Source organism: Protopterus annectens, chromosome 10.part0 (genome assembly GCF_019279795.1).
Source record: "Protopterus annectens isolate FY-2018-M chromosome 10.part0, PAN1.0, whole genome shotgun sequence".
In the NCBI taxonomy this organism is placed as follows: Eukaryota; Metazoa; Chordata; order Ceratodontiformes; family Protopteridae; genus Protopterus; species Protopterus annectens.
In genome coordinates, this window is record NC_056744.1 from 1,334,936,386 (window position 1) to 1,334,958,187 (window position 21,802).

Here is a 21,802-nt window from a genome sequence, read left to right on the forward strand (position 1 = left end):
GTTTGTGGTGTGTTTGGTTACCTTCTCCTCCTGACTAGTTTTGGGAGCTCAGCCTCCAGTTTGGATAGATGGTTGCATCTCTCACATGTATTTGTATTTCTTGGGGGGAGTTGGGGGTTGTCTGTGTACTTGGGGCAGGTGTAACATTGCCTCAAGATTCACAGATTCAACTTGTTGTGGCTGGCCTTAGTGGATTGTATGTGTGGACATATTTTATTGCCATACTACTGATCAGTGATTACTTCTTTTTTATGTTTGCTCTATCATGTAGTAGCTTCCTCATTCTCTTGCATGGATTGGTTATGGCTGGTGTCCACCATGCCAGATGCCTGCGTGTATGGCATTGTGTCTTGTTTTAATTTAGGATTGCATAATCCAAGCATTCCTGGCAGTGTTCATGGAATGCCTGTATAACAGGTTCTGAGGTGTGGCCCATATTTTTCACCTGCACAGGACCTTTAATGGATTCCACATCAGTTTGGAGGAGTGCAACTTTTGCTTTACACATGTTTTTCACTGTGGTTTTCTGGCCAGGGACTGTGGTCAGGATGTGTATATCCAGTGTGATTACTCTATGGTCTGGTCTTACCAGTGAGCAATACACTTCTCATCTTGCCATCCAGTACCCATGTTGCTGATTATCACATCCAGTATGCTTACCCCTCTTGTGGGAGTGGTACATTGCTCCTTTGCATTTTGGTTTATGGATTCTATGAACTTTTGTCCTACAGTGTTGGAGCTCTTATAATGCTCCCCGTCTATGTCTGGGTATTTTCAGTCACCCAATATAATGTGGTTTGGAGGACTTGATATATTCATGTATTCCAACATAGGCCAGGTGCAGTTCCCGGTGTTGGGACGGTAGTCTGTAGCAGGCTATAAACTGGGGGGCAGTTTTAGCCACTGTTACTTGACCATGGCTAGTCCATGCTGCTTCTTGTTGTGGTACCAACATGGGTGTGTGGTTATCCTTGAAAATTATTGCTAGTCACCCTCCTTTTGTAGCTTGTTCCATGTTTTGAGGCTGTACAGCACAGTATGAGGTGTAACCTGGTAGTATTAGGGTGCTGTTGTGATCCTTGACCCAGGTTTCTGTTACAGCACAGATATCAACATTCTCCATACTGGGTGAGTTTAGACTGCATGCATCTTGCTGTTTAGACTTCTGGCATTGGGTAGCATTAAATCTAGGTTCTTATCCCTTCTGATACCTATGGAGGTAGGTTTGTGTTTTGAGCCTTACCTATTCAGGGCACGCTGTGGATAACAACAGCCTTTGCCAGTATCCATATGGCCTGCACTGATAGGTGCACTCCAGTCCTAGCAGGTGGAGCATCATGTCATGCTCAGCATGTCATCCCAGGCTGGCACACATTGGATCCCCTTTGACTAACTGCAATACTTCAGCCAATTATTGCACTTGATCATCTCATTGTCATATTGTGGCATGATGCTTGGTGAGGGTAGGATGTTAGTCACGGTCCTCAGGTGTACATATAGTACATGGTGTTACATTACTTAACACATGGCATTCATGCCTCAGGTGGTGCTGCAGGGCTGCCTCTGTCGGATGCACAGATTACACTCCCTGTACATGTTTGTGAGCAGGTCATGTCATTTTAGACATCCCTGTTATTATTTGAGTGAGTCAGAGGGGGTATCATTCCCAGGGTTCCTACTGAGCCAGTGAATGTGCTATGCATTGCCTCTTTGCCAAGGCCAGGGTATACTGGGAACGCCTCCTTCTGCCTACTGGGGCAGGCTCAGGTTGTTCCTCCTCCGAGTCATTCTCTGCCTGTGATGGCCTTGGCAATGGTGGGGGGCTGTTTGGGCCAGCCCTATGCTGGTCCTGCTGCAGCTGTTTTCGCAAGATCATATTATGTAGCATAGCACATACCATGACAATTTGGGTACATGTAGTTGGTGTGTACTGCAAGGCTCCACCAGATGTGTCCAGACACCGGAACCATGACTTGAGCAGCTCAAACACACGCTCTATTACATTACGTGTTTGTGCGTGTGCCTCATTATGGCTTTCCTGTTCAGGTGTGTGTGCGTTTCTGATGTGTGTCATCAGCCACGGCTCCAGTGCATAACCTGCATCCCCCACTAGGTGTCCGTGTGGGATGTCCCCATTGGCAAATGTCTGGTACAGCTGCGTCAAATGCCAGATGTGGGAATCATGGTAGCTCCCAGGGCAACCAGCACACACATTCATTATTATGCCCTGGGCATCACACACGACCTGGCAGTTGATGGAGGGGAAGCCCTTACGGTTAATGTAGGCCCTACCCCGCTCACCGGCTGGTGCTTTGATGCGTATGTGCGTGCAGTCTATTGCACCCACTACCTCAGGGTATTCCGGTATTTGCTGGAAGAGATATTGCTGGCCAATACCTCACGGGCATTGGGGAAATATACATGATCACCGACATGTGCTGATATGGCATCCAGGAACTGGTGCAGTACCCTGATGGCTGATGCCTGTGATATCCCCATCATATCACCTGTTGGTCTCTGGAAGGTACCTGTTGCTAGTATTCTTAGGCCATCTCATACCTCGGTTTCCACTGGGATGGGTTCCCCTCTGTTGGTTCTGTGTGTGAGGCGTGGCCTGCACAGCTCCACTATTATCTGCAGGAGGTCTCTGTCCACTCTATAGCGCTCTACTATCTCCAGCTCATGTAACCCGTGGTAGGTGACCCTGTGCCTGTACACTCTTCTCCGTCTCCTCACTGTGGGTTGCCTGGCATCATCTGCATTGTCACCACCCTCAGCAAGTCGCCTATGTCTCATTATGCAGCTATGGCAGCCCCTAACATTTCTGCTCTGAGTTCAGCTTTTTCAGTTTTCACTTCTAATAGCTTACTCCTGTCTTGCAGTGTCTCTTGTGAGAAACATCTTGCACTGCTGTTTGCAGAGTTTTAAGTGTTGGGCTGAGCTACTATTCTGCCTGTGTAATTGCCTGCTTCTAATTGTTTTCACCTGCTAGCTCCAACAGTATTCCCTGCTAGCTTCCTACTAATTCTGTTGCTTCCTTTTTCCTTTCTGTTTCCTCAGGGGGGGAGCAGCATGCATACCAGCAGAAACATGCTCACAGTGGCTTACACGAGTGCACACATGCTTACACGGTTCAGAATCTGCTTATTCGGGTTAAAACGCTCGCACACCAGCTCAAACAGTGTTACAGGTATGCCAACAGGCTTCTATATGCTAAGTCTTCCCTACACACGTGCACACCCGCGCAAACAGTGTTAGACATCTAGCAACACACTCCCACATGCTTAGTCTGTCTTACACGCATGCACACTGTCCTACTCGCGCTTCATGGCATGCACACATGCGCATGCACGCCCAGCAAGAAACTTTGGTGTAGGCAACAGTGTACACCTTCCATTTCTTGACTTTCCCATGCTTATGTTGTGGCACTCCTCTTTCCATGATATGTGTCTGACATCTGTCATGTAACTCTGGCCTCCAATGAACTGCATTTCTTTCTGCCATTCCCCCCTGTGATGTCACCTATCTCCTACTCTGTTCCTCCCCCTTATGTAACTCTTACACTACTCAGAATGTGCTCATTTGCTATGTGACAGTGGAATTCAGTATCCTAACACTCATTTGCATCAGATTGCCTACTAATGCTTAGTTACATGTCTTAGACTCAGCTTCCCCCCTTAGCAACCACTACACAGTGGCCATGTTGTTTTGGTCTGCTGGTCCCTGCATTGTAAATCCATGTATTGCATAAAACCCACATTTGTGGGTTTATAACCTTCATTTTATGTTTTATATAGCGCAGCCCATTTGCGCGGGGCTGCGCTGCGTTTAAACACATTTATTTCTCCTATTTGCATCGGGGTACCTTGCCAATGGCCACATATTTGGCCATTGGCATGCTGCCTGACACATATGCACCCTTTATTTGGAGCTGACATGGCTCCATTGTGGTTTTTGCAGAAACGTACTCAGTTGTCAACTGAGTACATTTCTGCAGCTAAAATGGCTCTTACACGGGCTGCTTTGGGCTTCCTGGATCGCTAATCTACCTCATTTGCATGCTATTCGGCTGCAAGTGAGGTGATTAGCTTATCCACGCCCACTCCATGTAAGAGACGTTTTAGCTGGTCTCTCACACGGACTTTGGGCTGTTCCTGGATCGCGAAGGCTGCATGGAGTCTTACACTACTCTTAGACTCCGTGCAAGCCTTCGTGAATCCTGCCCAATGTCTCTTTGAGAAAAATGCTGTGTTATACACCATTCCATAAGAGACCAGTACTCACCAACAGGGTAGGAGCTAATGCTTGCAGAGACTGCAATTTGTGTCAGTTACTGAAATTACTGTCAGGTTTGAGCATCCTGAGAATAAGCATGTGTACAAAAGAGGTTTGGTAACAAACCAATTTGTCCAGGGACATCTTCAGAGGGAGTTAGATAAATACAGTAGTGGGAATTAAGAGGGTAGGGGGATGAAAAGGTTAAATGGGAATGAGGGGTGATTGAGAGGAAATTAGGTAAGGGTAGGGAGGGTCTTAAGTGGTTTATGCAAGTGTAACTTGGTAAAGAATCACATTTTGGCATGAACTTTTTATGGCAGGTACCATGTCCTAGACATCCTGTGGGTATTTTGGTGCAGGTAGGCCTTTGATTTGAGTGGGGACATGATGTGGCTTGGTTAGTAAAATTAGTTTTTTTTCTCCTCCTATCTCTCTAGGGTGGTTGTTTGGGGATTGTGAGAGAGAGTCATCCTGGTGGTTTGCATGTTTGGTGGGGTTGCAGGGTCATTTAAGTAGTATTATGTGAATGAGATGAGTGGTAGCGGCTGGTTAAAAATCTTTTCTACAACCAGAGATTTCACTTGGTGTCCATGTGGAGGCTTCTTCAACATTAAGAAGAGTTTTGGGTCAAAGTGTAGCCTAGAAAGGAGAGTTCTTGGCTGGTGCTCTGCTATCAGACTTGTATATATGAAGGGCAATAATAAAATATAGGGGCATAGATGTCCTGCCTGATGGCACCGTGGGAATCTGTGAAATTAAATTTATGCGAATTACTGTCTTTAAAGATTAAACCTCTGGCAAGAATGAGGGGGTTCTTGATGTGAAGCAAAAAGGGTTGCTGTTGTTTGTTGTGAAAGCTTAGCTGATTTTTAATGGCTGTTGGTCGTGCATTGCACCTGTTAACTGTTTCTGACTGAATTAGGAGTCCCAGTGTTGATGTAGTAAAAAAAAAAAAAACAATGGTACGATTTCTCTCACAGGTGTGAGTGCCCAGGTCTTGCCTCATGCATTGGTTTGCATGTCATGGATCTTGTAGTCGTTGGTGATTTTCTATGGATTGCAGTCACTAGATGGTGGTTTTCAGTTGCAGTTAGGAAGTGGCATGTCTGGGTCTGTGAAGAGCAGTTCAGATGTTTTGCGAGGCTTTCAGGTACCTGTATGTAATGCCTGTGGTTACTGTGCATGTCTGGGTGACATTTTAACCATTGTGGGGAGTTTGTTTTGATAATATCAATAATGTAAGCTATTAATTAATCAAGTGAATCATTCGTTCTAGAGTCCATTGCCATAACAAAGGGTAAAGGAATTTTACAGGATTTGATGGTGTCAGGACCTGCTTATTGTCATTCTAAAAGGTACAGGCTTAGGATGATTAGACACTACAGTAAGAGGACACACTAGGTACCATTTGTTTGTGGGGGAGAGAAGAAATTGATAATTTTACTAGCCAGGGGAAATTACCTGGAACAGAGAAATTATGTGGGAGCATAAAATATCAGTATATCAACATGGGTGTAGGCTTAGTGGCTCTTGTGCAATTTTGTTTGTGAACGCTTTGTAATGGGATATTATCTGCTCTACATGGATTAATTTCTCTTGGCTATCATGGATTTTCAGGGATGTTACAGAGTGACTCAGGTATTGCTTGAACCCTCTTACTCTTTCTAGGTGGCTTGGTTCTTTGTGCCATTGATGGCCTTCTTTCACTTGTAAGTGCCGGTCGGGGTGGGTTCTTTTTTGGGCTATGATCAGGCCTGAGCTCGTCATTAGGGCCCATGCACATTTGAGGCAGAGGAATCTTTACGGCCATGAGAGGCATCCCTCTTCACATCATTGATGGTTACATTTAGAATGGCGCCTCATTTTCAGTCCAATTTTTATCATTTCTGGTTATCTGGACAATCACTGGCACATCATTTAGGGTTTCATTTAACAATAATGACAGACAGTGGATTTTCAGATTTCAAACCTGTCAGAAATTCATGGTAGGGGGTGGAGCCAAGATGGCCAACTGAAGGCAGCCTAATTTCAGAGTTCTGTAAAATTATTTAGTCAGACAGGAATTCAGTCAACAATATCAGCAAAACTTTACAAAATCTTGTCAATATTGCTTTGAACTTCACTTGTAACAACTTTGGAACATTAGTAAATGGATAAATAACTCAAGCAAGCGTTGACAGAGTGAGAAATAACCTTCTATGTGTAAAAAATCCAAGTAATCCGGTCTTCTGAGACAAATAATTCAGTTTATTACACAGATAAACCACGATAAGCGCTTTCACTAACTAGTAGCTTCTTCAGATCACAAACAGGAAGCACAGGAACCATGTGCTTTAAATATCTGCATGTTAATTAATCAACCAACTTTTAAAGCAGAAGCGCCATAAAACCTAAAAACTAAATATATAAACATAAAATCATCTCAAGATGCAACAGAAATAAACAATGGTGTATGCATATTACTTTTAAAAAATTAAAATAACTTCATTCCATAAGAAACAATAAAAATTGAAGTAAATATAAGAACATGTTGTGAGCAGCATACTATCAAGTACAAAAGTGTATACATTTACTTATCTTTTTTATAAGCAAGCGTGCTGTGGTCATTTACTTATCTTTTTTATAAGCAAGCGTGCTGTCGCATTTACTTATCTTTTTTATAAGCAAGCGTGCTGTGGCAGTAACCAACATTTTTAATTTACCTTTCAACTTTGGAACATTATTTTGAAGAAATTCCTGTCAAATTACCTGAGACATATTAGAAACAAAACGAGAAGCACAAAATACTCTGAAATGGATTCAACACTGAAGAAGGACATACAAATGTTAATGTTAACTCTGCAAACATTATCTATGAAAATAGATAACTTCCAGCAAAATCTAGAAAATCTTCTAGAGAACGAGATGCAGACATAAGTTTTCAAGGAACTCTTACAGCAGCACCAGAGTAAAATCTCTGACATGGAAGTTGCACTAACTGATATGGATGGGAGGCTTAAAGAAGGTGAGCAACATACTGACTTTATGCTTAAACAAAACACCTGGTTAATAAATAAACTTGATGACCTTGAGAACTGAGAAAAAAGGTGCAATATAAGAATGTTTGGTCTCCCCTAGAAAACAGAAGGAAATTACATTATTACATTTTTGAATTCCTGGATTCCTGAAACACTGGGCTTTCATATGGAATTGAGAAAGCCCATAGAGCACTAGGTAAGTCAGCTTCAGCTTCCTCTTCTACAGCACCAAGGTCAATTATTACAAAATTCCTCTTTTATATAGATAAAGACCTTATACTAAAACATCTTGGCAGAAAGCTTCATTAAAATATAATTAAAACTTTATTAGATTTGACAATGATTATTCTGCAAGAGTACTGAAAATAAGGAAAAAAAATGCTGGCCTTTTGTAAAAGCTACTAAAACAAATGGGTCTATATTATATATTTGAAGTTTCAAAACTTCAAACCTCATATGTTTGACAACATAATGAGTGAAGTTTGAAACATCGAATATATAATAAAAAATTTAAAAAAAAACTCACCTCAATGCTCTGAGCAGGAGGGCAAGACCCCCTGCACCTCGCCCCCATTCTGCACCATACGGAGCCATTGCTTTTCACCTTCAAACTTTTTAAAGTTCGATCATATGGTGTCGACCATATGACATTTGAACTTTAAAAAGTTTGAATAATTAATAGGGACCCAAACAAAATAATATCAAAACACAAATCTTGTATCCTGCAAGAATAAAAATGCATCTGTCTAATGGAACAAGAAAATGTAATAGTCTTGAAGAGGCATCTGCTTATACCAAAAACAACAACATAATCACTGTCTCTGAGGACATGGAAGTTTCCTTCTCTTCATTAAAGATATCATCTGAGCAGGGGCGGCTCGTGGCATCGGACTGCCGGACTGCAGCCCCCTCAGCTAAATAGTAGTAATTGTTAGTGTTTTAAAAAATAATGTAAAAAAAAAAAAACTTTTTTTTGTACTTTAAAAAAAATTTAGAGTCCGCGACTCGGAAGTACGCGCATGCGCATTGCGCACTTTAACCGCCTCGGGCTGCGGCGGCTTTAAACAGCTTATTTTTTTTTTGTTTTCATTGCAGCCCAGAGGAGTAATGAAGGCATCATTGTGATGCCCAGAAGTCAATGCGGTTCCAAACCGCATAGAATTGGAAGGGGCTCGGACTGCGACGTCCGCAGGCACGTCATGACATGCTTGCTGGGCTAAATGCTGCTGATTGGTTGTCACTCTCTTCCCGGGCTTTATGTGCTGGGAAAAGAGCGAGAATCAGTCAGTCAGTTGTCGGCTTCTTTGTGGATTGACCTTTTTGGCTTTTTTAATAATTTTTTTTGTTTTGGCATTAATTGGATTGGAATCGGACGGGATTTTACTTATTTGGGTGTGCTAGAGAGAGAAGGAAGAACAGAAGAACAAGAAGAAAGAAGAAGAAAAAAGAAAGAAAAGAAGAAAAGAACAGAGTGAAGGTGAAGAATTAAAGTAAGTATATATTCTGCTATTCGTGTCCGGTCAGAGTGATATCACTACAGTGTTGAATCTGTTAAAAGACTGATAACTATTTGACAAGATGATTTACAAGTGCTTCTGTTGAAAGAACAAGACAAAAATTGTTTTGTGGGTGATGTTTTAGAGATACAAAATGAGCAATTGCATTCCTAAGTTATTTGTAGTTGAGATCTGAACCTGACGTTACATCAAAAACTGTTTGTGGATTTGAAGACATTAAAAATTTGTTTAATGATCCTGGTATGCTATTTGGGGAGCAGCCTGTAAAACTGTGTACTATGCAAGCAAACTGCGCTTATTTTTATTAGCGGAAGAAGAATGTATACACGACAGATATACAACAAAATGCATTATATTTTTAAGAAAGCAATAAAATTGAACCAAAAAGGAAAAGATACACATTAGTACAACAAGTGTGATAAAACCTTGCTCTATCCAAGATAGCAAGGTAAATGTGGTTTAGGACTTACTGATTTGGAAGGATACTTTATGCAGTTAGGGTTTTATATATATATATATATATATATATATATATATATATATATATATATATATATCTACAGCTCATGACATTGTTTTGTTCTGAATGTTATTGATGCACTGATGCCAGATAGATATTTTAGATCTTTTTATCTGTTTTGCAGTTGTTAATACCAGGAGTGTATGCTGTCATTAAAGCAATAAATGCTGGGGCCATATATGTATTATTATGCCTTAATAAATATAAAGTAGCATCATAAAAATGCACAGTCATGTCATATATATGGAACTGCTAAACACTGGAATATAAACAACAAAAGGTTAGCAATGCAAATGTTGACCATGCCTGAGGAATACCATCACTGCATGCAAAATCAGCAACAATTAGAAAACAGCAAAAACATGTTCTTTTTGCAGGGGAAGGCAAGCCCCCTGCACTCCCAATGAGGGGAGATGCACCCCCACACTCACTGCTAACTATGTATACTAACTCCGAGATCACACATATACCCTAACCTAGAGGGGTCTATATTATAGGTTCATAGGTTTATAGGTATGTACTATGCTATTGGCTCAAGGGCCTAAGTAACCCTAGCCAACAAGGTTCCCTGGCTTACGCCACCCAAGAAAGTTATTTTCCTGTGCCCCTGTTGAGCAGACCCACCAAAGTGATCCCCGGGGTGTACTTCCTATTTTCCATCCACTCATCAAGATTTTTCTTGAAGAGTGCTATTGAGGAATTTTGCTTGACATAGATGGATAGCTTGTTCAAGTGTATAGGAAGTCTCTGGGACAGGAATCTATCCCTCCAGCATGTCCTGTTTATTGTGGTGACAAGGTTTAGGTCCCTAGATCGTGTAGCTCGGAGGGATTGGGATTTCTTAAGGTGTACCATGTCCAACAGCTCTGGGTTTAACATAGCTTTATGTTAGGCAGAGATCTCCTCAGGGTAGGTGATATGCTACAGAGTAAAGCTGGCGTTTTTTGAGACGGTCAGTGTAGGGCATCTGTTTGAGGCCAGGAATCCCCTTTGTGAGGTACTTCTGTGGCCTTTTCAGTTTCTGTAGATGTCTTGTGAGGTACATTCCAAATGGAGGATTGTACTCTATAATGGGTCTAATGAGTGCCAAATAGAGGGGAACAAATTAGACTGTGACACCTTACGTGGCTCTGAGCAAGTACCTGCACTCACCTTGCTGTTATTTGTATAATAAATCAGTTCAATGTCCAGCGATGATACTTTAAACAGCTTTACATTAACTGCAATGCAGCAATTATAGAAAAGGTTATGTATTTACTAGGAACTGGTCAGAGAGGTAGACTGTGTGTGCTGATGTGCTGTTCTGCAGGAGGTAGTTGGGGGAACTAGGTAATCGAGCTGAAACTCAAACTGTAAGTATCAACTCTTGTACATCTGAAGACACTGGTTCCACTGACACTGTGTGCCACACGTCCTGAATAATTTTCACTGCTGCTGCTGCATATATTAATGAACAGGATGCCTACATTTTTGTCTCTGCCTCTCAAGATGAAAATTCAAACAATGTAGATAAGACACAGTAGCTCAATCTGTTATTTTCTGTCTTAAATGGGTAATTATGTATTTCTCTGAATATTTAACTTTTAACTGTACTGTCTGACATCTTTTTTAAGCAAATAATTTTTATTTATTCAGTTTTAAGAGCTTGTGGCAAATTTATTTGCTTAATTATTAGTTGATAAGAGGGTATTTACTGTGAATGGTGACTGCTGGTATCCTCATCATTGGTCAGACTGTTCTGCATAGCTCTCAACCTTCCATCAACAAAATAAGGAACACCAGCCCTCACAATGTGGAACAAATGAGCAAAATATGGAACACATACTAAAAACTTCAACCAGGAAGGTCATAGGATGGTTAAAATATGCTGCTTTTACTTATAAAGAAAGATCTTTTGATGAATTAATACAATTAATTTCTATTTACCATGAATATCAGTTAAAACTGAAAGTGTGACAGACCCTTTCACTGTAGATAGAACTTCGAGGAACATGATTTTTAAGACCCCAAATGAGGTATGTTTCTTGTAAAAAGGTACACTTGAGAGGCATGCTGTTCTGTTATAAATTACTACTTGTATTTATAGTTATTTGGTGTATTTTTCAAGAGTAGGAAAAGTGACTGGAGTTCTCTAGTCAGGTAATCTGTGAGTGGTGATAGTGATCTACCATTGGCCAGAGCAGACAGCTGTAGCATTTAAAAATATTACCAGCCTTCCCTGGAAAATACACTGTATGTGAGTGGGGTGTGTGTGTGTGTGTGTGTGTGTGTGTGTGTGTGTGTGTGTGTGTGTGTGTGTGTGTGTGTGTGTGTGTGTGTGCGTGTGTGTGTGCATATACATGTGGGGAAGGGAACAGTGGAAGGCACTTTTTCTCGAGGGAAGTGGAAAAGGGGGCTGTGAAGATAGGCTCCACCCCTGTTTGGTGTGTATTCAACGTGAGGCATAGTTTTGAGTGTGGATGGTGTAGCCTATAGCCCAAAACAGGAGTGCATACTTCCTGCATGCTTTTAACTAAGGCTAAGCTTCATTTAATTAGTTTTTATTGATATATTTGTGTGCATATTTTATGTTTCAGTCTACTTGGTGCCATAAGTGTGTATCATGAGACCATATCTTCATGGTGGCCATCAGATTATTGTGGACAATGGAGTGGATCCAAGAACTGTAGCCCCTGTTCACCATCACATAGAGGATACAAGCATATGCATAGACTGTGTATATTACAAATCAGACATTAGCACACAGTATATAGGCAATACCACCTGCCTATCATCTATACAACACAGAATCTGCTCAAGGTCTAGCCCTAAACACAAGAACCCAAGTATGCCAATGCCAGAACCTAAATAACCATTACTCAGGAACAGTGTATTTCAGCATTTGCACTGTGCACAAGAACAAGTTTTTGGATATACTCAGTATGGAATGTAAACATTGTCCAGTTAGAAGCCAGCGGGGTAGAATTCCTCAGAAATAAAATATTGTGGGTCACAACAGTAGTAGGACGGTATGTCTGGTGAGAATATGTAAAATGAGAAGATCTAATCTGATACACCATACATGTGTGATTACCTTGGAAAGCCTGGTTGTTAGAAATGGGTTCAAAATTCATTTAACAAAGAAACACACATTTTGCCATTTCTTTGCATAAGAAAGGTGACTATTCAGAGGATTTGAAGGAACTATCTTGCATTTAAACAATATACTATTAAATTGCAGAATGGAAGTTTTATTGTGGTTTGGAATAGTCTGCAACTTAGAGAACTGTAGCTGAAGAACATTAAGCCAATGATTTTTGCAGCAGATGTTATTTATACATTACTTACTTCATAACCATGACTGTAGCATTGGGGAATAAAATAGCCCAGTTCTTAAGCCCACTGGACTACCACTGTTTAACTAGATTATGATGGCTATGCATCACTGGTGAAGTGACACCCCAACCCCATGTGAAAAAATGGGAAAAAGGAGTTGTGGATGGATGGAGAGATAGATGGATGAATGGATGGATGGATTGCCACCAAACAGATGATTCCATGAAACAGGACCTGTACTTGTAATTATGAGACAGCAAACTTCAGTATGGAGGCTTGTATAGCACCAGTATACCTTTAGACATTATTTTGCATGGTACATTCATATCCTTTTAAGTATTATAGTAGGTATAACACACCGGAGACCCTTTCTTTAGTTTTTTAGGCTATGGCAGAAAAGATAGGTATGAATTTTCTATAGCAACCTGCTAGTTCTAAAAATGTTTTCAGCGGTTATTTTGTACTGGATACAGGCCTGTTTCTGACATTTGTTTCCCGTTTGCGATCTAATTACTCCTCTCCCATCATACCTTTCCCAATTAGATATCCTAAGCATCAGGCTTCTGTTATACAATGCATAGTTTTAATAGCATTAACTGTATGTCCTAGTACACACACACACACACACACACACACACACACACACACACACACACACACACACACACACACACACACACACACACACACACACACACACACACACACACACACACACACACACACACACACACATAAAATCAAGGTGTGGTCTGGTCATAGGAAACAGCAACTGTGGTGGAATATTTTCCTCTCCACTTTTTTTTTTCAAACCCCTAACTGGAACAACTGAAAGACTACAAGCACTTATTTGGAACCAGCTGGGGGTCACGTGAATATTATTTGCTTTGGGAAACTTTAAACTGTCCCTTTTGAGCCTCCATGAAAAAGGGGGTGGGAGAAATCCAGTATGACCTGATGTGTTCCAGACCACAGCCTCCAGACCACAGCTTCTCAGGTGCACCACAGCTTCCAGACCACAGCTTCTCCTCAGGTGCAGAAACGGAGTATGAAGTACTGTTTGCAGTATACCGCAGAGGTAAGTGTTCAAACCAATGTGTGTATGTAACAATGTGTGCTGTGTAGACTATTCAGCATGCGCCATACTGACTGAGCATTTATTTCATGTAAATAAGTATGTCAAGCATTGATCCGATTGCACCATAGCCACACCCCGTCTTGTTGGCCACACCCTATCTTGTTGGCCACACCCCATCATGTTGGCCACACCCTGTCTTGTTGGCCACACCCATCCAGCTGTCTCCTGCAGCCCCCCTTTGATTTGAAGTCACCAGCCGCCACTGCATCTGAGAAAACCTTTTGGACAGACTCAAAGAAAAAGAAGACAAAAACTGACACTTCATCCACATCTAGTAGTAAATCTCTCAAAGCTTCTACTGAGAGGTAAAACCTTTTTTTTTTTTTAACTTACAAAGTTTTTCATACATGTCATGCAGCTACACACCATGCAAACTCTCACACTACAGTCACTAACTTTTGAAAAATTATAAGTTACAGTGATGACAGTAATTGGAAATAAATGTTTGTATGGATGTTATCCTGCAGGACTGTTCTGTGAATTTAACTTTAATATTAGCTACTACAACTCAGATGATTTAGATATTTATTATAGAGTTATCTTTATATAGGACTTAACAGTTATTTCATATTTTCATACACCATTGCCCTGTTAGTTCTAAGCAATTAACAACTCATACAAACCATCACAAAAGATCCTTTAACACATACTTATGGTTGTTCTTATCTATTTGAATTAAATATGTTTCTAACAAGATATAATTTAAGATATTATGATTCATATTCCTTTTATAGAGACCTAAGTTTAGCAATGGCTTTGTGTGTGTGTGTGTGTGTGTGTGTGTGTGTGTGTGTGTGTGTGTGTGTGTGTGTGTGTGTGTGTGTGTATGTATATGTATGCATGTGTGTATACGGGTCTATATTAAATCACCGAATGCTTAAAAAAGCAAACGGTGATTGATCGACCCTATTTAAGTGAAAGCTTACAATGTTGAAGTGTCAAAACACAGATTTTTTTACAAGGGAAAAAAATCGCTGTTCCTATAAAAAAAAAAAAATAATAATAATGAATTTAAACATTACATTAGGTGGGGGGCTTCACCCCCCATACACCCCCTACTTAAGTAGACCAACTACAAGACTGCACTACAGTGGAGTTAGGAAATTAACCTTTCCCTTACTGTATTGCCCCACACTTGAGGGGTGCAGGGGGGCTTTCCCCCCTGCAGAAACGTAGTAAACAGTGTGTGGAATGTTATTTATAGTTGCTTTATAGTTTTCAATGTTTTGAGATTCGATTTTATGACTTTTCGATGTTTTGAAGTTTAGATGTTATGGTCTTGATGTTTTGACTTTAGATGTTATGAGGAGTAGATGTTTTGATGGGTAACCATATATACATATGCATGTGTGTTTGTGTAATATATGGGTCTACTTCTCTTTATCAAAAAAACACTTTTTCAAAAAACAGAAAGCAAAACTCACTTTAGTGAAAGTGCACTTAAACAAAAGTGCACTTTCGCAAACACTGATGCACCAAATCGGGGGAAAAAAACACATTTTTGAAGAGGAGCAAGCTACCCTCTACCCCCATGTGGGCAGCTGCACCCCCACGACCCCACTACTTATATATACTAACTCCAAGATCACACTACAGTGGGGAAAAGGATATATTTCATTATCCCCACTGTACCATGCTTTGGTGAATCAGTGTTCACAAAAGTGCACTTTTGTTTAAGTGCACTTTCATTTGATCTTTTAAAAATAGTGTCTCTCTACTAAAACTTAACTTTTTAGACAGCTAAAACTTAAGTTACCCACTTTTTTATCTAACTGCTTAATGCACACTGCAGTGTTTAGGATAAACCATTTTTTTCATCTTACCTTTAAGCATCTATTGTAAGACCACCAGTTATTGGAGAGCCCATATTCTGCCTGTCAGTAGTCATCTTGGGATTAGTGCTTCTGTTTTCTCTTGGTGAGAGGAGGAGTACAGTTACATTATTTCTTGGAGACTGCTGATCACCAGAAAGCCTAATAACTGCTTTATAGGTGATAGCTTGGAATCTGTGCTTATATTCTGATCCTGGTGAGAGTAGGAGCAGAGTGCACTGATTTCTGACTGTTTCTGGTTGGAGAGTTAGTGTCTGTGCTTAATGTACCTGATTGATCTGGTTGCTATTTGAGGCATCTACCAGAAAAAGGCTACAAGCCTACAGACCCTTGCATTATCTGGGACATGACTGTAGATCACCAAACAGGCTGTGGCCTGCTTCTCTTCTTGGGGTTGGTGCTAACATTTTGCTTCTGGTGTGAGAAGAAGCAAAGGAGTAATGTATCCCAACAGAGTGAAGCTGTGGTGAGACCAGCATTAGTAGTAGCCAGGCAGTAGCTATTCATGCTACTCCCCTCTTTTCATCATTCTTGACAAGCTAATTCTTTGTTTTCAGTAAGTACTGCTTGATTTGTTTCTAACTTCAGAATATATGCCTAAATACTTCATCCTTAAAATTTCAGGGTCTACGTATTAGTTAACACTCAAGTGTTTGGCAGTGCTCTGTACAGACTCAGACACCTTGAGTGACATTTTTTCTGTAAAAGCACAATTGAAATTTCTTCAATATCTAGTTGCACACTGGACAACTAGTTTGCAGTGACAAGCACTGTCCACATAGTTGCAAACCGGATACTCCTGACAGTGATTGATATTCTCACTCCAACAGTCCAATCAATAAAAAATGGCTGCCATGGATATGAACTTTCCTACTATCTCCATTGCCAGTTTGATGGATATGAGCATCCTGAGGCAATGTAGAAATTGCCTCATGTTTACTGACAACCAGTTAATTCTCAAACAAACTGATATGGTATGTGAGAGATGCATTTATACAACATCACTGGTGGCAAACCTCTCACATAAAAGTACTCATAATGTCAGTAAGGTTGTCAGTAGTACACATGGTGCACCCATCATGCACAATTCAAAGCAGACATATAGACCCACATATGTTGAGACACTTACATCTTCCTAAACCACAAACACCTCCTAAACAAAGTACACATAAGAAATACCCTCAGCAGCCCCAAACACATTCTTTTAAAACAACACTCACATCAACACAAACAGATACATCTCATGGAGCCTTTACCTCTATGCCCATAAAGTAAGTCACTACACAATCCAACATTCTAGTCATTGAAGACTCCATTGTGAGATACACTGATGTCCCTCTCACCAGGCTGAGTAAGGAGAAAGTTAAGGTCAGTTGCTTATCAGGGGCTAGGATCCACCAAATTACGCATGCACTCAGGTCATTGGACCACAATTTTCAGTATGACTCACTTATAGTACATGTGGGAGTAAATGACCTGAGACAAACCTTCCTAGACTATATGAAGAGAGACATCATAGAGCTCTCGGAATATGTGTCTCAGGCTTGTATGAGCCTAGCATTGAGCAGTATCTTACCTGCTCCAAGGATGATGTCACAATATGAACAAAAGATGATTGACTTTAATAATTGGCTTAGTTTCTGGTGTCATTCTAAGGGGGTGCAATATTTGTCAGCATGGAAGGAGATGGTGAACAGACCACTCTACTTTGCCAGAGAGGATCTTTACCTCTCCCATCTAGGCTTTTGAATATTGGCTAAAACATTGTCTTTCCCCATAGTGCCTTTTTTAGGCAATGCCAGACTGAAAGCACTTCCAAAATAGCAAATAAAAACAAAGAAAATTTAAAGGTATTACTGCTCAATGCTAGGAGCTTAAACAAAAAACTCCACTCCCTGAAAGCTCTCTTTACCATAAAGAATGCTGATGTGTGCGAGGTCTCTGAGATGTGGTTTAAAGCCGTGGACAGCACACCAACAGTGCAAGGTTATAATGCCTTCACACACATTTAGACCAGCTACTTCACAGGCAGGGACTAAATGTGGAGGTGTCTCTATTTACATCAAAAATAAATATACTTCAAGGCTGGTCAAACAGGACAATGCACTTGAGCTGCTCCTTGTTCAAATCACTATAGGTAAAATCCAATACCACTTCCTTGCCAGCTATAGGTCTCCCCTCTATGACCAAGGAAAATCCATACCATGTATTTAAACTTATTAGAAACACTAACAATTCACCCCAATACCGTATTCATGGGTGACTTTAATTACCCCACTATTAACTGGGAATCCTATATGACATCAAACGTACATGCAGAGAGATTTTGTAAACACAAACTCCCTGGACCAGATAGCCAATAAACCAACCAGGGATGCAACCATACTGGATCTAGTCCTAATATGGGAGACTGTTGCACACCCCCTACTATAATTCCTTCCCTGGTAAGTACCACACAATGCTCTCCTTTGAAGTAAAAATACAACCTGGTCCCCCAGCTAAACTGGGAATATTCAGGAACTATTCTAAGGCTAGCCTCCTGCTATTAAGTGAGAACCTGGCAACATTTCAAGCCCCTATAAACCCTGAGAACACATTGGCTTATGGAGAATTGTTCACAGAAACTCTGTACAAGCATGTTAATAGCTGCATAGAGGCAGCTGTACCCACTAGGAAGCAGTACAGAACTAACTCAAAAAACAAGCCACCCTGATGGAATCACAAAATCAATCAGATGTATAGCAGGAGGAAGAAAATCATGGCAAAAATTAAGACATGCAGCATCCAGAAGGATAAAAGCACTCTCATCAAATGAAACAAACAACTCAGAGGACAAATAAAGTCTGCCAATGCCAAGATTTGAGGTAAGTTTGGCCTCCCAGGCCTAGGACTACCACAAAGCATTCATTAGCTATGTCTGCAAGCTCAAAGGCAATACACAGTTGTATGCAGAGCTCATTGTAAATAATTCCACCTATACTGAGGCAGAAGATATAGCAAACCTCCTGGCTGATACATTCACTTTCAGCTTTACTCTTCTCTCCCCCTCAACCATCCCTCAGGAAATAACATCAAATATAACTCCCCCTACTATCACTAGGGAACAGGTCCTTAATGCTCTCTCTAAGACCAAGAACACTGCATCAATGGGACCAGACAATATCCCAAAATGCCTTCTAAATAGCATGTAACATGACCTATCAGGGCCTCTGGAACTACTATTTAACTGTAGCCTCCAAATAGGCTTCATGCCTCATGAATGGAGAAAAGCAACAGTCAACCCTCTGCACAAAGGTGGGCCATCTACAGGCCATGGAAACTACAGACCCATAAGTCTCACTAGTCTTATATGTAAACCATGGAATAATTATCATGGAGATGATCAATAGAGATATAGAAAACCATCAGACACTGGACCCAACCCAGTTTGGTTTTGTCAAGGGCAGATCATGCCTACTCAACCCGATGGACTTCTTTGAGAAGGTCACCAAAGCAATGGAAGAGGGCAAAAACATTCACACTGCCAACCTTGACCTGGCCAAGGCATTTGACACAATAGGCCATTTTGGCATTGTTGAAAAACTCAGGAGGTTAGGTACAAACCCGAATGTCATCCAGTGGATAGACAACTGGCTCACAGACAGGACCCAGAAAGTTAGAATTGGCGAGTCCACCTCTACAAAGAGGCCAGTCACAAGTGGAGTCCCTCAGGGTTAGTCCTTGGACTGCTCCTTTTCGGCATTTACTTCTCAGAAGTTAAGACCAGTGCCAGTGGTTACTGGCTGACTAAATTTGCAGATGATTGCAAATTAGGAGTTGTCAATGAATCTCATATTGACACAAATGTTCTCCAGGAGTGGCTGACGCAGACAAACAACTGGTGTCAGAGCCATGGACTAAACCTTAATGCCAATAAATGCATAATAGTATCATTTGGGAAGTCATCCATCCCTGGTAACTGTCATATTGGCAATATACCCCTTAGAGTTGACCTAGTAGTCAGGGACTTAGGGACACACATAGATACTAATCTAGCTTTTGGTCATCACGTGTCTACAGTGGTGAGGAAATCATTCTTTGTTGAGTAACTTATAAACAAAGGTATGGCATCGAAGTCTAAGGAAGTAATTGTTCCACTGTATTCAGCATTCATCAGACCTATTGAGTACAATGCCCCCTTTGGCATGTATCTTACCAGGCATATCCAAAAATTAGAACGTCCACAGAGGTTCCTCGCTAAAAGAATACAAGGCATAAGTAATATGTCCTATGCTGACCACCTCAAGGCTCTATCCCTGTATACTGTCCCAATCAGGTTTTTGAGAGGAGATCTATGTCTGGCATACACGACATTTTCTGACCTCACTCTGACCGATTTTTTGCATATCCACAAAACAAACAGTACCAGAATTACCCATTCTAAAGACTAAAACCTTGCCTGTGATATAAATAGGATCTGCTGGAGAGATAGGTAAGTATCCCAGAGACTACCCCATTTATAGAACAGGCTACCCATCCATATGAAACAGAGTTCCTCTCTAACCCAATAAAAGTACAACTTGGACAACTGGATGGGATACCAGAAATTCATCCCTGGTTTGGCACCAATGTCTCTAATGCAAATAGGTAACCTGTAAATGGTTCATCTTCCAGCAGGCCCATGCTTACACATATGAAGGATGTCAGAACTTGTCAGAGATTTGGGATGCATGGCTAGGCTTAAAAAGGCCCTTGTGGTCATTAGCCTAGTAAACACCTATGAACCTATGTGGGTTCAGCTTTCTGTTTTTTGAAAAAGTGTTTTTTCGATAAACAGAAGTAGCTCCATATATATATATATATATATATATATATATATATGTGTGTGGGTGTATATATATATATATATATATATATATATATATATATATATATATATATATATATATATATATATATATATATATATATATATATATATATATATATATATATATATATATATATATATATATAGATATATATATATATATATATGTGTGTGTGTGTGTGTGTGTGTATGTATGTATGTATATGTATGTATGTGTATGTATGAGGCCACACGCGTATATACATAATCTTGAAGTTGCACATTAACTGTTGCATTTGGTTTATATTTATTAAGTTGATTCTAAAGCTATTGCTGCAGAAAATATTCTCATTTAAATTATTTATGTCTCAATAATAGTACTTGTCAGAGCTGTTAGCTACGGTCATGAAGGCTAGAAAAAAACAGTCTGACAGATTGTGTTCTATCTCTCAGACTGGGAATCTTAAGAATTCCATGTTTGTTGTTGGGAATTCTTTGTTATATAACTTTTTGTTTTTCACGAATTCTTCTGATGTTTCTTCAACGTTTGTCCTGAAAGTAAAGTATTTTACATATTAGGTATTGTCATCATACAAACAGATCTATCATACATCTTTGCAAAATACCTGGGTATATTGGGGAGTTGTCTAAACAGAAATTTGATTATTTCTTATTATTTTAGCTATATCTACATTTACTTATGTCCTTATCCTTAGTTTCTTTAAACATAAATGGACTCAATAATCCAAGGAAAAGATCTACCCCCGGATTCATGAAGCTCGGCGCAAGGCCGGTGTAAGGCCTGCGCCGGCCGTGCGGCATATATATGGTGTAGTAGTGCCATATGCATATTAATGAAGGTGCGCTGCCACCACATCCACGTGCATAGGACACATGCGCGAGTGCATGGGGTGTTACTAAGCTGCACCCGGAGGTGTGTCAATGTCGGCTGTCGATGAGCAACCTAAACCTCTGAATATTATAGTCTGCCTGCAATAGTAATCGCACCTATCAGTGTCCATGGATAATGAAATGTATGCAAAGCATGCAAGACAGTTCCCGGCCACTCAAAATTGAGAACCAAACAGAAATGCACGCAACACAATATGAGTTTCCGTCCATGGAACAAATGATATTTAAAATCGTGTGTCCGTAATGTACTGCACTGTAAGTAGTTATACACAGTGGAAGTGAAGTGCATCATGTCAGCGCGCCGCCAATACACAAGTCTAGCCCCATGGGCAGGGTCACCAGCAGTCCCACAGTGGTAGAGATAGTACACAGCTGGGCAGTTGTGGCCATATAACAACCGTAAAGAAACCTGACAGTCCAAATTGTATACCAAACTCACACAAAC